This window comes from Heliangelus exortis, chromosome 11, assembly GCF_036169615.1.
Source record: "Heliangelus exortis chromosome 11, bHelExo1.hap1, whole genome shotgun sequence".
In the NCBI taxonomy this organism is placed as follows: Eukaryota; Metazoa; Chordata; class Aves; order Apodiformes; family Trochilidae; genus Heliangelus; species Heliangelus exortis.
The window spans coordinates 16,450,022-16,468,898 of record NC_092432.1 but is presented as its reverse complement, the minus strand read 5'-3'; the positions used below and the strand labels follow the sequence as shown (position 1 = coordinate 16,468,898).

General features: G+C 35.5%; 1 long non-coding RNA gene across 1 annotated transcript; it reads right to left on the bottom strand.

The window, feature by feature from the left end:
- Nucleotides 1-138: 138 nt before the first annotated feature.
- Nucleotides 139-18,192, bottom strand: LOC139801099 (uncharacterized). The gene is made up of 3 exons (XR_011728068.1): nucleotides 16,938-18,192; nucleotides 14,138-14,232; nucleotides 139-271 (listed from the first exon to the last, which is right to left on the bottom strand). It is a non-coding gene; the product is annotated as an uncharacterized lncRNA (long non-coding RNA).
- Between the last annotated feature and the right edge of the window lie 685 nt (nucleotides 18,193-18,877).

The window sequence follows — 18,877 nt, the reverse complement described above, 5'->3', positions numbered from 1 at the left end:
GGCCACCATGACTTGGTAAGTCAAAAGGTTGAAGGATTTCCAGAAAGTTAACGTTTTAAGAAAAATTAAGTCTCATATTAAATCACTTTAATACTCTTCTAAATGTGCTTCCATTGCTGATAAACTCGAAACTCTTCAAAATGCACAAATGTCACCTGCAGGACACCGGTGCCAAACTCGTGTCATGACGGTCAGGGAAGGTGTGCAATTTCCCGTCTCCTACGCGAGGTGGCACAATATAGCTGGAAATCAGCAGGTGTTCAAATGTAACCTAGAAAACAAGCAAACCAGAGGTCAGAGCCAACTGCTAGGGATTGTTGAATAATTCTCTCTCTAAACATCAGACAATTGCAAATATAAGCAGTTTCTCAAATGAAAGCTTTACCAAAGAGAACAGGCTTGAAGAAATAATGTTCTGTCACATGAATTTTGTCCTGTACATAGGGAAAACCAACCATTACACAATTTTGGGTCTGACATAATTAATTGAATAACCTTTAAATAGGAAACAGTAATCAAAAGCAACAAAATAAAAAACATTCACCTTTTTCATGGTCTTTTCACATTTTACTTATTAGAAAATATTTTCTAATAATCTAAAAAGAACCCAACCAAACACACAGCTAGATTAAAAGTGCCCCCTTTTCAAATTTTCAAGCAACAGCTCAGAAATGTTGGAATTTTAAAACATTCATTTGAAGGTCTGCCTCTGTGGGGCTGGATGTAGAGACTGCATTTGTATAGAATTCCTCCTTGCCATTTTCCCTTTGCAGAAAGTATCAATCCTGTTTATTTCTAATTTCTTTCCCCTCCCCCTTTTTTTTTTTCACGCACTTTAAGCTGTACTTTACCTCTGCTTTTATAGTCCATGTGTACAATTCAGCTCCTGTCTTAGAAACCTGTGACAAGAGCAACTCTATAACAGAACAGTAGCTTTTGGATACATTGACAAGAAATAGTGCATAATGTTTTGCCTCACCTCTGATATTCCTGTCAGGTACATCATCACCTCTTTATAGCCATTCCACTGTCATCCCCTGCCATGCTACTGTAGCTAGCAGAATTTCATAGCTGCATCTCTTTGCATATCATGAAGTAAATTACTAGTAGAAAGTGACCCTCACCACAGGTCTTCTATGTCCCTGTGTACTTTCTGTGTACTCCCTGACCTCCTTGAGATACAACCCCTGATGCTGTAGTGGATTAGTTCTTCTTTAGCAGCCTTGCACATCACTCCTGCAGGCACTCCTCACTGATGTTTTGCCTGTTTCTGTATCTAAACATATACCTTGTTGCTGAAAAGAAGTCAAGGTGTAAGTCTGGTGTAAGTGAACATCTAGTGTTTAGAATTCATCTGAAGTATAAAAATATGAAGAATGTGCATCTTTCTGTCAAACAGTCAAACCAAGCCCCGGGCCCACACACAAAGGAGAATCTATTCTTCTTCTGTGTGAATGATTTTCATTTTTAAAAATAGACTTTTCCTATCAGATAGCATCACAGTTTGTTGGGTACAAACAGCCATATTGGTATAAGAGAAAGCAAGAGCCAGCTCTCCAGCCATGAGAATCTTCATGTCTGCATTTGTGTGTGTGTGTATAATGATTATTTTGTTTACAGAAGTTATTTAAATACTAATGAAGAACATCAATAAGACTTCTGTATCTGCAAGTGAAAGGTACTAACTACATTGCTATTAATTCCATATTTGCTAACTACCATGCCCTCAAGAAAAATACATATTAATCCTAAAATTCACTTTGGTTGAAAACTGCCAGACCCTTTACTGTGGGAATAATGTTGAAAAATAAAAACAACAGATCTCTGCCTTTTCCAGATAAATAACAATATACAATTCCAGTGCATCAGTAGCTTTGCAGATATATATTTTTGATATGGTAAACATCTTATTTTGCCTCATAAAAAATGTCTAATCTTTGCCATTTGCAGTGTTGCCTTAATGTCTGCCATAATGCTGTGTTAATAATACAATTTTTATCATATTGTGGTCTGACTCCAATATCAAGTGTGGATGAATCACACTAGGAAAATATTTATGGATAATCAAAAAATCTGCCATTTCCTTCATATGAAACTGTTGCATTCTCAGTTAGCAGCTCTGTGTGTTCTGATGGTCAGGCTGTTATTCATACTTGCATGCAGTATGAATTCAGTGATACTTGGTTTATCTCACTTCTTACAGTTTCTGAAAAAAACATGAAGTACCCTGTTACATGGACAGAAGATATCTTTGCTGGTTGAGCTTGAGGGGAAAACTGGGTACAATTATATATTCTTTTAATTATTCATGAATTGGGTCTGAAGTGAATGTGTATACGTTTTTCACTTATTCACTTTATAAAATTCAAAACTAAGCCCAGAAGCAGTTTTATTCTTGGCAGCATGACAAGTTTCCTTTCCTCAACGAACCAGTCAAAGGAATTGTTCCTCAGAGAGTTTGTCATCCTCACATATTCCAGAGAGTCAGGAGGGGAGCTGGCAATCATTACACCCCCCATCACCCATATGCCTGTGCACTCCCTCCCTCTTTTTCTCCCTTTCTGACTGTGACAACAAGCCCATCTCAGAGGACTGTATTTTATCTAGCATGTGGTTTCATTTGTGTAGCTGATTTGCAGTTCATTAATCTAGAAAGCCTTGCCCAATCCTGGGAATGACACTGTATATCCATCTGTATTCTGCTTATTCCACCTCCTATCCCCGATGCAACACAGTTTAGAGAGAGGGAATTTGCTCTGCTTTGCAGAACAACTACAGGAAAAGCAGCTCAGTAACCAAAGCTGATGTAAACATACATTAGGAAATTGTTTTGATCTGGCCTACCAGGCTGCTGGCAATGCACCCTTCTTCCTGGGGAGACATGCAAATTTATGGAACTCAACTTGACATGATTAAGGCAATGCATACAGAAGAGGTAACTGCCCTTTGGCAAGAGTATGATGGCAAGAGCCAATGATTCTTTACGTTCTTGGCAGTGCAGGTAGGATCATGAAATTAGGAGCCTCTTGCAGATTCATTGTAATTTAGGAGTTGGGTATTTTTTTAACAATGCATTTCCAGCTTTTATGGTTGTATTACTTTTAACTATTTGTCTTGCTGGGGAACCCAAGGACAACAGTCAATTTGTAGCCTTCAAAAAGCTCAATCTTTATCTGCTGATAATATGATAGTTCATGATATCTTGTTGAGTCTAGAGACAACAACAACAAAAAAGAAGAGTTAAAATAACGCCACAGGGAGGCACCAACTTCTGCTATTCACTCACAGCAGTGGGGTTCTTCACTTTAAAATTTAATTATCAGAGACACTGACACTCCTTGTTGACAGGCATGTTCTCAGAACTCATCCACAACCCTGAGTGGAGTCAGATTCATCTTGTGCCAGGGTTAATGAGAAATTACTGATAACTACCTGGGAATTTGGGGGTAAGAACAGCTGAACTTGAGGTGAAAGACTCCATATCCTATTATAACTCCCCTGAGTCAGCCTAGCAAATAGCTAACTGTAATATCTTAATTAACCATGTGTTAGAATCAACCTTACTCTCCCTTGCAAGCTGTACACATTGCTAATTACATTAGGTAAGCACACAAGAGCACAAGGGAAGCAAGCATTAGTTCTGTGGCGGAGCAGTTACATTTCCCACTATACTGTATAGCAAGGCAAGTCTGATGGCAATGGGGTGATGTCAAAATTGCACCCTTTATTTTAATGGAAAAATAAGGTTAAAGATGTATGGTAGCGACCATTACCTTTATGACCTGCTGGACAAAAGAGGTACAATAGACATAGGAGGCTGTCTTTAAGTTTGGCAAAGGAAAAAACTAGTCTGAAGAGCACAGTGTGCAGCCCTGGAAGCTGTCAGCTTTGATGTGCCTCCTAGCCAGAAAGCCTCTAACACACAGGTTCTGCTGCTCTGGATGCTCAGCAGCCCACCTCTCAATGCAGTTTCTCTGTCCTGGGTGCAGTGAGAGGCAAGGGGAAGTGTGGTTGGAGTGTGTTTTGTTCTGGCTGTGCACAGCTGGCATATGATTCATCAGGGACTTGTACCATCTGGTGCAGATGAGAGTCTATCATGTTCCACAGTGTCTTTATCAGAAATAGGGACTTGGAAGAACATCACAAAGCAACGATTAGTTTGCTGGTGGGAATTAACCTTTTGAAAGACAAACCTCATATGGAGAGCCTGACCACTTCCAACCATCATATTCTCCAACTTGCCCAATGCATAGATGATAAATACTACATTTTCTATATTCTGATAGTTGGATAAAACTTCAAAAAGTGTATAATTGCTTGAAGCATTTTTAGATCTAACAAATATAGTGCCAAAGTCCTTTTTTAGAGCTAAAATGCTTTAAAATTCTTCCTTCCATCCTTCTCCATCAGTACACAATTTATTTGACAATTACTCCACTGGTATCTGTCATGTTCTCCTTTAAATTAATTTTTGTTTCTTTGTTGCTTTAAGTATTAAACAAAAATTTTTGTGGTAATTCCCATGTAAGCTCTGTCAGTGCCTGGCCTTTCCATCTGTAAGATTTTACTCAGTTAGAATACTTAGATTTTATCCTAGCCATTAATTTTAATTATCAAACAGCATTTTTTGAAAATTAGCTAAATTAAATCATTTTTGCAATTAGTGTCAAATTAATCCATAATGGAGGGTAGGTAACAGCTGAGATGGAGTCTCTTAGATTTTGACAGATACCCTCATTGGGTTTAATGTTTTGTATAATATCTCCTTAAGTGAGCAAAGAGCTTGCCTTGATGACTTCCTTCCCTCACACCTAGGCTGCTGGCCATGTAGAAATATCATCATTGATTATGGAGAAAACTAACTCTCTTCCATTTCTGAATTCTGAGAGGGAGGAAGGATTTTTAACTCTGATGATACTAAAAAACTAAAATGTCTTGCCATTTTTGAAGCCATACCTCTGGCACTTGATGGTTGCTCACCCTCCATGGATTGTAACATAAAAAAGGCTACGACCAAGAAACTAAAGTTGATTTCATAGTGATAGGTGAAAAAGAAGCCATATGGTTAGTTTAATCAGTAGAAATAAAGGATCTCTAGTAAGCAAGCCACTGGAGAGAAGAAGGCTGGCAATGGGATAACAAGAACAGCCATCTCAGGATCACTAGGTTCATCAACAAGAGTTGGGTCTGAACACACCTTGGTATCTTAGCATTTTGTCTTTAGGCTGATTGAAATAAAATTAAGAAAACACAATGGTATTTCTCTAAGGCTCATTAGTGTGTTTGGCTACAGACACATTTGTGCCTTAACTGCTTTAATTTGAGGTACCTGATTCTGAGCAGACCTTCAGCTCTGACCTGTGATTGATTTCAGCTCGACTTTCTCTAATGATTAAATGCTTACAATTGTCTGCACTGGGTCCTCAGATAATTTAATTTTTTAAGATAATTTTTTTTTTTAATAAGCAAAGACAAGGCTGTAATGGTTCGCTTATTCTGAATTACACACTATGACTTAAAATTAAGTGATTGGTTTATGTCAAAACTTCTTTTTGTGCCTGATCTGGCTTACCTGACTTTAGTAACAGTTTTGTTTAAAGTGGCAGTGAATCAAGAATTACTGTGATTAATAAATAGGTGAACAATTTCTAAAAATTATCTCTGCAAGTTTGAGAAGACAACTAAGCTGTTCAATTGTGCTAAAAATAATTATTTATTAGTTATTGGTTTTGGATGAGCTTTCCAGTCTGTAAATGTACTTTGGGCTTGGTCATATCCTAATAGTCTGGCAAAATTCTCACAGAATACTAGTACAGCTAGTGTACAAAAAACAAACAAAAAACCCTATGAAACCAAACACCAACATCCCCCTCCACAACTCAAAACAGCTAATGTCACCACAGGTAAATACATAAGCTTTGAGATACAGTATTAAACACAGGGGTAAAAGTAAAGAACTGCAGTCCTTAAACTAGGAATAGGAGACTTTCAGCAAGCAAACAAGGTTTTACCTTTCTGCATATGTAAGGGTCCCAGGTCATGCTCCAGCCAGTGCCTGTTGTTGCACTGGCTGTTGAAGTTACCAAATGTAGCTGCACCCTTCTAGTTGAGGACATCAGGCTGCAGAACAAAACATTGTCTGTTCCTTTTCTACTCCAGTTTTACAGCCTGCCTTATCCACACAAGTTGAAAGCTGTGGCAATTTAAGCTAAATTATTACATTATTAGGTTAATGAGTAAAGCTCTCTTTGCTGGCTCTAATCATGGGGAGCTGTAACAGGAGTAGCAGTCCTGATAACCACTGCTGAATTAGAGATAATCAATCAAAAGCTTTTGGTGCCTTTGAAATTAAGACAGACATATAGAAAACGTGTGTTATTTTCATTTCTGCACTTTTCATGAACTTGGCCAAGGAAGGTCACAATCTAAGGTGTGGTTCCTTATTAGTCCAATTCATAAACAAACTGTATAGACTATAAATTCTTTTGAGCAGCAATGATGTTAAGCTGTTAGTTTTGTGGTGAGACCTTGACTTTATCTGGAACTGCTCAATGTTAGTGTAGTACAAATCAACAATGCCAAACTATTGATTTAGGGATCATTTAAATTCAGTGCTAATGATACTTGTTCTGCTATAGTCTGGATATGAACCTCACAAATTAAGAATACTCCAATTCATAGAAACTCTGAAACTCCATCTGTTCATATCTGCTGTAATATTTAAGCCTTTCAATTTACTTAATGTTGAGCTGAATGTGTGAGCTCAGCAATGATTGTTGAGATATCTGAGAATGGGGATCTCTCCCTCCAATACTACTGCCTTATAAAGTTTGCACCTAAATGCTTCCAGAGACCTAAAATTATTGTTTGTGGGTATCAGTCTGTTCTCTCACAGTTCAACAGGAATAGGACAGTATTTTGCAGCCAGTTCATGACATATGGAACTGAATCAGTCCTATTTGTTAGGTAGTACACGGGTAAGGAGGAGATTTTTCCTGAGAATAGAATTGAAAATCCTTTCTATCACTACTATTCACCCTAGGTGAGCAAAAATCAATACAGATTTGGCTACAGGTGGATTTTGTTACATTCAAGGTCAAATAAAATGTGAAAAGTACTGTTACACATAACAAAGTTGGGGCATAATAGGCACCATAAGAAAATAAAGAGACAGTAAGAGATATGTCTGTTGTGTTCCACTGTCTCCAATTAATCCCCAAGAATACAAAAGAACTGAGCAAACTAGGCAGAGCCTTCTGCAGTGAAGCAATCTAGAATATTGTCCTTTATTTCCAGCACATTTACAAGCTGCTATTACTAAATATGACTCATCAAGATTAAAAGAAGAAAAATAATGTAGTCAGAGCTGTTGTCAAGTCACTGTTTAATGTTACTTCTTGTATTTGCTGTGATAAGCACTAAAATTTGCACATTCCTTGATAAATCATTGTTTAGCGATGTCTAGAGGGTCCAGTAAATGGTTTGAAATTGCCACAATGTAATAAATGGTTATTTGATAATGAATGAAATTGTTTGAAAATACTGTTAAAATGTCAAGTTTTAACATATAGAACATTAGTCAAAAGGAGAGCAAACATGGAAACCATAGTGACACTATAAATATACTGCAACAATTGCATTTATTTGTACAGGGCAAATAGTAGATGCTGTATACAAACCAGTATAAATTGATATATGAAGTTAATTTCAATCTGTGAAAGTAATTGCATTGGTTTAACTTATTTAACTCTCCTTACAATAATATTTATAGCAGAGCAAGAAAGTAAAGGAATAAATGATGATAAATATATAAAATACATAGGAAATGGGAATTGTATTCCAGTTTAATTACACTGTCACATAAAATTATCACAGAAATACACTATGCCAACAAGAAGAATACATTAAAATCCCATTACAGTGTGTGGAGCTGGCTGGCTTTTGTTGCTATTTATTCTAGAAATAGCTTTTAATATTTTCAACTATTAAGAAAAGTTAAACTTTGTTAAAAAACATAGTGTTGCACAAAGGACAATATAGGTGTCCCAGTTGAGAATAGGCCTTTAGCATGATACTGGGAAGCAGGAATGTCATATCTTTCTCTTCAAGAATAAATCTGACCACATAGTAAAACTGTAAAATTTTAAAAGTAATTTTCCTTTTGTTTTTGGTTTTTTGTTTTGTTTTTTTGGTGGGGTTTTTGTTTGGTTGGTTTTGTTTTTTTGTTTTTCTTGGATGTAACTCCAGCTGGAGAGTTCTTGCGTGGCTGTAGTCTCTATATAACATGTTCACATCCTGTGGTGATGGGACAGTTATAACTCCTTTAAGAACAGGTGCAACAAGCAGGCAAAACATTATAATGAAAAAACATTTATTTTTTTCTTCCAAACCAGATATCTGTGGTTTCAAAATGAAGTCCATCTTATAATTTCTTTTGATGATGAGCAGCATTAATGTGATACCTGCTTTCTCTGTCTTGGGCTGAACATCAAATTACAGCCTCACAAAAAGCAGAAACATGCATGTGTTTCTCTCAAGGGGACTTGATATTTCTTACATTTTTTCAGGACAGTTGAAGTTTATTTTGCTTGCAAATAGTTATCTGCTTAGAATATAAGTAAAGAACACTATAATGCAGAAGTTCATGCTAATAATATGTCTGCTTTTTTTCTTCTCACTTATATAATAAACCTATTTTTAAATTTGCAACTTCTAAAGCTGTGTGATTAAGTAGGGACTGGTGCTTTACTGAATTTAAAAATATATATACTACTGTTTATGGTTCCAGTAAAAATCTTGAAAATATGATTCTTCTGAGTCTTCAACGTCAGAGGAAAATTTTTAATACAGGCTTCATTAGTTTTTATCTTCCTATTATTTTTAAACCTACTTCATAAATCTTTAGCATCTGATTGACAATGTTTCATCAATGGGGATAAGCAATACTCTGAGTAGAAAGGAAATTTCTAGAATATGAAACACCTGTGAAGAGTCTACTGTGTGCAAACTGAAATCTCCAAAGGTAAGGCAGCTTCCAGTGTATGATGAGATTTAGGTTATCAAAGATATTCCTAGTACTTGTCATACTTGAATAAATTAAATGAATGGACTTGCTCCAAAACTTCATTCCAGCTCTTTAAAATTATGTGTATGCTGTAAGAATGGTTTTTATAAAGCTGTCTATTGCTATAAAAAACCTGCTGTAACTAAAGTAAGCTATCATTACACTTTGGAAGAGATCATTTATCATACTTCAAAATAGCCTGTTATTTACTGTTCTTATTAAAAAAATTGAATGTGGAATGCATTCAAATTTCACTGAAGTTGTAATACTTTTACTTTGCCTTCTAACTGTAGCAAATTATATTTTAGCTCACAAGAATGATTTATAGCCTTTATACTACCGTATGAGAATTTCAAAAGGATAAAAAATGAAAACATCATCTGAATGTTTATGCAAATCAGAGACAAGCACCTTAATTTTCTTCTTTTAGTAATTTTCTGATCTGATATTAACCCATAGTATCTTTGGTGACACATATACAGTTACTTTGGTTGGTTGGTTGGTTTTTGTTTTTGTAAAGTGACTTCTGATTTTAGCAGTCCAAAAATTAGATAAAGCCTGCTTTTTAATATATATAGAACCTAACTACACTGAAAGCTGGTGATCATCTTCAATAGCTTCAGCTGTCCACCTCAAAATATTTTCAGAACTGGAAACACAAAACATGACAGCATAACTATAACCATCTCTCATTAAAGATTTTGAGACTCAACTGCTATAATAGTTGGAGCTTAGAGACTACCATTATGAAGACATAAAAAGGGATATATAAAATAAATACACCTACTCCTAATGAAAATTTCTTTTAGGTTTTGCCTGTTATAAATTGTGGCAACATAAGTTTTGCTGGGAGAGCTTGGTTTAAACAAATTCAAAAATGAAACGTCACCAGATCCAAATCACATCTGTTTTCAGTAAGAACCATTAACTTGGTTTGGAACCACCATATTTAATTTGGGGGTTCTCTGAGATTTGTATTGTTGTAAGCACTTCATCCAACAGTAAAGATAATATCCATTTAGAGGGGAAAAAAAACCAAAACAAAAAGCAATCTAAATGATACTGACTTACTAAAGAACAGCCCAGAACTGAGTGATGTCATGAACTGCTGTCTTATTTAAAATTTAAAATCTTTGAAATATTATCTTTCTATGAAAGATGGAGGAAATTCATACTATTTGCATCGATGCTTTCAGGCTTAAGACTGATGCACACTTTTACCCACCTTTTCAGGATGAAGTACTGTTCAAGCTATTAATTTATAATAATTAAAATATCACAATAATAAACAAGTAACAGTGTGTATTACAAACACACCAGGTAAAAAGAGAACAAATTACATCCATCAGATTGACTTATTGCTATTTTCCTTCAAACAACATTTATCAACAACATTGTGCAAAAATACCCCACATTCACTTCTTTCTTCTTGAATTATGGCTTCTTGGCCTCCTGTCTGCTCTCACAGCAGCCAATAGGAACAAAACAGGAGCAGAATGCTGGCCCTTTGGCCACATGTGAGCCTGAAAGTCACTAAGTTCTAGAAGTAAATTAAGCTTTCATTTGAAATTCCAACAGTGGTGGTTTTGTGCCTCTTCAGTTGAGCAAGTGACTTGGCATAACAGAAATGTTGCAAAACCTTATCTGCATTTTCTAAGGTCTGCATTTGTCACCCTCAATATGTTAGGGTATTAAATGGTGCTTTTTGTCATATTTTATGTGTTCGCACCTTAAGCAAGAGCAGAGACCCTCCTTATCTCTAAAGATACTCCCCAAATCACAAAGAATTAAACGGAAGTAAAAATCTCTGTCTTGCTAGCTTTTTTAATTTTGTAACTATGTATGTACAACAACTACTATGTATGTACAGAATCAAGAATTTTTAAAAGAAAGCAAAACCACTAAGTGACACTATGGGAAAAAAACCCCAAAACCCCCATCTTGTTATCTTCAGAAGTCAGGTGCAGAGAACTGTCTCTAAAACTGAGGAACTTGTTGTTCCTAAAACAATCCTTCCACACTGTTATTGAAGTAGAACATGGAATTCTGGTATGCTTTTCCAGCATGCACCATAAGTTGTACTAAAATCTCAAAACTGTCTGTCTTGGACTTGAAATCTTTTTATCAAACCTAGGTGAAAGCAAAAGAGACAAATGAGTCAGAATGTCTGTCAGCCAATGTTGTTTTAATACTGTAGCCTATTAATACTTTGGGTCATCTGCCTGGTAGTAAATAGGACCCAAAGTAACCCCATATAAAGGCCCCAACTCAGTTTAATACCTTATTGAGTGATCCAGTGAGAAGCAGAAGGGCCATGCTGTGCTTGAGTCTCACCAGCTGTGAGTATCTTGCTGAATCAAGGCCAAGGCAGTGGCCTGAATTTATGGGTGATGTCATTGTGAAGCCTGTAGAGGTTTTGTCAACTGTGCCATGACTGAACATTTCCAGTCTGGTTCTCCTGTAAAGGCTATGGCTCCTCTTTGCCACAGAATGGAAGGGAATAGTGTGCCTATGATACTTTCTGATTTGTCAGTTGTGCATTGATTAGAGTACAGATGAGCCATATTCTGAAATTTAACAATTTAAATTGTTAAATGGATTTTTTGGGAAGTTCAGCTGCGAGGAGTTTTACAAGTGCCAGCTCAGATTTTCCTTTGAACTGCATTAACCATAAATATGGATTATTCCTGTAGGTCTTGCATATGGAGAATTCGATCTGCTTTAAAGGTTCACCAGCAAAATATGAACATAATTATTTGCCAGGCAGATAAATGAGTCACTTCAGTAGACATTTTGATCATGTGACTTAAGAGTGCAGAAAGAATTAAATCCCTGTCTGCTTGAAACTTTTTCCATTATATAAACACACACGTACATGTAATTTTATATAACATACACTTTAAAAATATTGCAAATTTTGACAGCCTAACTAGGTCATTTTGTTTGCATAGCAAAGCAGCAAGTAGGTTCCTAACCTAAAGGGTAATCCAATTTCATTTCTAAAATCCAAAGTGAATTCAGTGTTTCCTGCTATTTGTGAATAACTACTATCTGAAAATATTAATTTATTAATATTACCGAGCAGGTGACCACTCAGTGCTTAATAGGAACTAGCAATTAGTGTATGTAAATCAACTAAGGCAGCAGCATCTCAATTGCTGTTCTGCATAGAGAAATAGTTAATTTGTAGGAATACATTTTTCCAGCCCAGATTTTAAAAAGTCACGTTTTCCCCTGCTGAAAACCTCAATACCTATCATATTTGTTGTGCATTTTATGATTATTCTTAATGCCCTTGCAAACACGTGTAATAAAATGCTAACAAACCATCATCCATTACTTAATTATGTTTATCTAGACAGATAAAGTTGGGGTGGGGGAGAGCCTGCGGTAAAAAATATTGTTTCCCATTTGGCAAACACAGACTAAATTTACAGCTTAATTATTCCTTGTAGTGCTGTAGAGAGATTTTCCTGTTAATCATACTCAGGTCTAGAGTTGATTTAAAAAAAAATGTTATTGAATATTTTTAATTTTTTTTTTTTTGTAAGCTTAAAAAGAATGTTGACTCCCAATTAAATCAACTGCCCCTCCAGTAGAGGATTTAAATGTTTGTGAGGATTCATTTGGAACTACACAGGGAGTTTTTCTGACAGTGATGAAACACCTTACATAAAGCAAGACAAATATCTTGGACAGTAATGTTTTGGTTGCCTTCAAAAACTTCCCCTATGGAAAATACCAGAATAATTCATCTTAATTAATAAAAATACCTCTATTTTTCAACAACCAAGCACAAGAAAATAGAGGTCATTTCCAGAAACCTTTATTCATGAGAGCATCCCACTAAATTCCAAAAGATCACTTGTGTGCACAACAATGCCCATGTGATTAAAGACTGCAGTTTCTCTCTTGATGTGTTTTTCAGTGCTCCATAAGATATTTTTTTAATTTGAAATCTTTAAACAGTATTTTTTCACTACATTTTTTTAGTCATTAGGAAGAAAATATTCACTGTGACAGTGGCGAGACACAGGGAAATCGTGGCTGTCCCCTCCCTGGAAGTGTTCAAGGCCAGGCTGGATAGGGCTTTCAGCAACCTTGTCTGGTTGGAGGTGTCCCTGCCCATGCAGGGGAATTGGAACAAGATGATCTTTAAGGTCCCTTCCAACCCAAACCATTCGACAATTCTAAGCCAAATTTGTGCCAATCACCACAGGACAAACTAGACATTAAAAGCAAAATCAAGAGATGGCATTTTGTAACACACTTGACTTGTTGCACAGATAGTTTAGGAAGTGCTTTCTGAGAAAAATCATTACTCAATCCTCATAGTATATTCTTCAGTAGTAACTGAGCAAAACTCATTAAAATATTGCCTTTTAATGCTGAACCTTCCCGTCCTATAGTGATATGATGAATCTGTGCATCAGTTAGCTGCATTTGAAATGGACAGGTTGTCAAAAGATTGTTTGGCTTATCTGTCTTGGCTCTAGCCAGCTGTGATTTGATTAACTTCTGTGTTAAGCAGCTCATAAATTGCTTTCTGCTAAGTATTTAGAAGTATATACAGTCAAGATTTACTAAGTTCCATTCCTCCCAGACTACCTTCCAAACTTGGCACAAAGCCTGTCTTTGTTGCACAAACACAAAAAAACCCACATCAACATTTTTAAGGGTGTCTGAATTCTGGATATGCATTAATGAAGTACATTTCCTGATTATTTTTTTCCTGACATTTTGATATTTTTTTTCCTGACATAGCCATAATTTGTAGATTGTTAAGAGCCAGTAAGAAAAATATACTTTACCTACAAGGGCTGAAAATCTGTTCAGTGCCAGTATTATATAAGTAGAAAAAGCTTAATACAAAACCCATACACAGATATTGCTAAGATCTCATTTAGCAGGATCAGTAAAATGCTGAAGTAGTCATTTTTGCATAGATTTGAATCTATACTACCAGATCATTTATGGAAACTAGAAATTTACTACGTGAGTATTTACCTTCCATTTTTAGAACACCAATGCATTTTTTTTGGGGTGGCCTATTATGAAATATTAAAAAATTACCTGCATTAGTAGTTCTTGAAGCCATATCTGGGTTGAACCTGATTACACTAAGAAAAACAGCTGGAAGAGCTTTTGCTGTTTTCTTCAAGTATTATCTGTAAGAAACAAAGCAAATATTTATTTCCATGGTTTTCTACAGATCATCGTCTTGCAATGAAGAATCTGTAACAGCACAATCAGACCAAGAATACTGAACAGTCACACCAATTAGTTACAGAGAAAGGTGTGACTTGTTTTTTGGATGATGTTATCATGCCAGCAAAAATTTTGGCATATGTGAAGGTACAGTGCTTTAAAAGGTGCTTTTAAGGACTTTGAACAACTTATTTCATGGGAATTTAGTGTATCAGCATAAAAAATGTAATATCACATTAAAGGCACTTCTTTTACTTTTCATTAAATCACTATAAAGGAGTAGGAGCTTTTTTAAATTATTTTTTTTAAGCTGGAAACATGCCCTAAATGAAACCTGCATTTTTACATCAGATTTGTTTTAATGCATTTCCTTTAGAGGCAGAAAAAATAGGGGGGGAAAAGGGTATTTTTACATCAAACAAGTGAGCTTTGAGGAGAACCACTTATAATACTGGATGATAGCACACATGATTAGGAAAAGGTAACAACCAAACCTAAAAATCCTGTAAGGAGCCATTTGCATTAGGGATACCATGTGTGGACTTAAAGCTCTTGAAACTCAATACCATGTATCCTACTGCAAAACAACAGTGCCATTTCATAGCCTTAAAAGTATTGCTAAAAGATTGCCATCTTTCAGCAAAACAAAAAATATCTAAGTCTTTACTGATCATATGTTTCCTGCAGAGGAAAGCATTTCCAGACATTGATCAAATAATAAACAGAAGTAGAATCAGAACTGGTCAATAGTAAAATTTTCAATAGCAGATTCAGAGAACTATAAAACCTAGTGATTTTGAAACCTGACCAGGAGGGAAGAGGAGTTAAAAAACAGCAGTCCCTGACAATCTGTTCCAAAATAGTTGAACATGCTTCTCATTCACTGAAGGAAGGAACTTAATATTATAAATGAGGAAAATGCAGGCCTTCAATATGTTAATTTGAAATGCTGAATCTTTTCCCCAAGTTAAGTTGGTGTGCAGACATAGCCAACCTTATTTAAGTCATAAGAATGATAATGAGGGTCACTCTAGAGGAAAGCTCTTAATCACATGCTTAGAGAAGTTGATAGCTTGAAATACCTGCCTAAGTGCTTTCCTGAAACAGGGCCTTACTAGGTGAAAGTTAACATATGATGATCATGCGGAAAGCATCTGAATAATTTCATGCTTATTTATAGTCCAGACAAACATGAACTCTCATTTCTTAGTTTTCACATGTAACAGATTTAACTGTGGCTTTCCTGGTAGCAGTTGGAATTTTTCAGCTGATGACATCAGCTGAAGCATCAAGCAGCTTATGAGACGTCATCCACTACATGCTGTGTCTTAGAAAATCTGTTACAAACGTGCTATACAAGCTCAGAATATTAGAGCATCTTCTTTGAATGAAAACCAGCTATCAGGAAAAAAAAAAAGTAGAACCCCCTTCTAGGGAATTTAGCGTAGTTATAATATCATCTAAGATTTAAAAAAGATTCTTCAACATTTCAGTCTCATAAAAATTCTCCTGGCAGATTTAAAAGGTAAGACCTGTTATGTTTATATTGATGATATAATAATTTTCTCTTAGGATCTGGATCAGCATTTAGTGAATAAGAGCTGAACTATGAGTATTGCAGTCTCTGAGCTTAACGCTAAATCTTATAAAGGATAATGCTACAGAATATAGATTAAAGAACCTGTAGCATATTTTGTCAAAAACAGATTTGGCTGTAGACTGTGTAAGATGTTTTTGTTTGCATTTTGACCTCATAGAGGTCAGGATTTCAAGTGGGGAAAAAAATACAAAACTGCTCTGGGGTACTAATATCAATGCTTTGGAAAAAAAATGGCATCTCTCTTTTACCAGCTGAGAGAGCCATGACAGCCTGGATCAAAGCTCAATGTCCATTTACTACATCTAAAAATTAAATCAGAAATAAAAATTCATCTTTCTATATCCAATAAAGAGACCTTTCGAGCATGATTAATAAAATAGGAAACTTATTTCCCAAAGACAGAGGCAATGACTTTTTTCATCTTTTTTCATCTTTTTTCATCTTTTTTCATCTTTTTTCATCTTTTTTCATCTTTTTTCATCTTTCAGTAGTGTTGCATGTGATGAACTGCAAGTAGTATGTTTCGTGGACTGTTGGAAAGGTGTATTTTTGCCTAAGATGTAGACGTCTCTCCTTTAAAAATAATTTTAAAATATATTAATATAATCCATAATTTTTATAAATCGTATACTTTGGTATTTGAAACTTATCACTAGGTGTGCAGGGAAACCTCTCATACATATGTTATTAAAGAAGTTGATAGATGCATATGAATTCTCAAATGCTAGTGAGAGACTCAGCAGAATTTAATGATTTACATCAGTCTACAGTAATGGAAGGCATGATCCAATATTTGCAAATAGATATAAATTCCTTAGCAGTAAGCTTAAGTGGGAACTTGAATATCATTACTGGGAAAAATATGTGGGAAAAAAGAAAGGTCTAAGTTTAAAGTAAGGTTTTAATTCACAGTGTAAGTCTGTAATCTGTTTTAGTGTGGTCTTGTCTCAGTCCTTTGCTCCTGAGACAGAGTTCACACTACGACTCACACATTAAAGAGACAATTTAGATTTTCCAGTACTTTGCACAACTCAGAATTCTGAGGTCGCCTTACCTTGCACTTACCTGGCACTGAAGGTTGAATGGAATTAGTCACTTCAAGTAGTGATAAATCTAGAATTAAGGCAGAGGGAAAAAAATCATCTGCATCTGAGTGATTTGCACAAAACCTAATAGAGAAAAAATGCCCCATTGCTGGTGATGGAATGAATATTCTATCAAAACTGCAGTCACAGTCTGTTCTATTGAGGTTAAATTTACTTGCTGAATGTTTTGAAATTTATTTCAGTGGCCTATGACCACCATACATCAGCATCCGACTCCTATCCATATAAAACAATAAGCATGATCTTAAGGCTGTCCTAAAGGCTGTCTGAGAGATGTATATTTACTGACATATAACCTGACTAAAGCCAAACATCATTACCCCTGTGACTGATTGGAGGGCAGTCATAACTTAACAGTTTTATTTCCCTTCTACAGCTGAGCTCCTTGACCATGCTAACCGAGCTGACACGGCATTTCAAGTCTTGTTACCAGCTCAATGGCTCTCGAATATAAAATAAAATAAAAAAAATTAAAAAAAAAAAAAAAAAAAAGGGACAGGGGGAAGGGAGACTGGAGAAGAAAAAGAAGAGGCATCTTTTCATTTAAACTCTCCATCTTGATCATTACTGATGGGCTATCAATAATTTCAACTTGGTTAAGCAGCTGGCTGAAGGTTAAATACATTCTGCCTGGTTGTTTGCATGATCATCCCTGAATTCAAGAATTCCAATTTGAAGCAGATTTCTTTTTGGCAGCTCCTGTCTTACAGAATCAAAGACAGGATAGAAAAGAAGTTAGTTGTGAGAAGATGCACAAGAAGAAAATTTGAGTTGGTAGGCAAAGCAACCTAAAGGAAGGAAATCTGGAGACAATACAGGCTTCATATATGAATATACACATCTATTCACCCATATACACCAATTTAGATGAGGACAACATGAATAGAGGTCATCAGTAATCCTCCACTCAGGAGGATTTTGCCCAACTACTTTAATAGATTGTTAAAATCTAAAAACAGCTATCCAATGATTCATGAATGAATCATGATTTAAAAGAAAAATAAACTGGGTCATGCCATTTTGCCTGCAATGTGTTCAATTATCTTGCACACTACTATTTTGACACCCAGAGAATTATTTACAGCATGCACAACTACCTATGTGTCTCAGCCATTGTGTGTACTAATATGCTGTTAATAATGCATTCTGTGGACTCAGCATTCCTCTTACTTGCATCAGCTTTATTGTTTATGTAAGTATTTATTCTTGGGAGTATTCTTGTTTTATTTCAGTACAAAAAACTCCAAGCTCAATATGAATCAAATACACATCCCTTCACATTTAGCTGTAGAAGGGTGATTTTGAAACAAACACTCCTTGTTACTTAGACACAAGGAATATGCACACCAAAATTTATCTAAAATAATAAGAATAGCTAGTGACTTAAATAGCAGGTGGTGTCCTGTTAAAGGAGGAAGAGAATTATGGTTATGCTTTGAAGACTCATATAGCTGCTTGCCTCATACAGTTTTAAGAGTCTACTTCTAAAAAGAAAACTGGTAGCCCAGGAGGCATAAATCAGATTTACTGCAAGAAAGAAGAAACACTGTTTCTTTATCAAATTCCTTTTCTTTAATAGTCTCTCACCTGTAAATTTGATAATGGCTGCTTGATTCTACATTCAATCAAGGGAGAATTCCTGTTCAAATCTACACTGTATATCTGTTAATCTCATGACAGAATTTATTTCCTCTGGTAACAAATCTGGGGACCAAAATTTATCCACCAGTGAGTTTTGTTCCAGTGAAGGGTAAATTAAGGTGAATTTGTAGTGTTTTTATTTATCAAAAAAATGTAAAGATGTTGAAAGAATATGAAAGCAGATTTAATTTAAGAGAAAAGGCCATTATAAAACAACAGCAGATCTCATCCAGACATGTCACATAAATATCATACCAT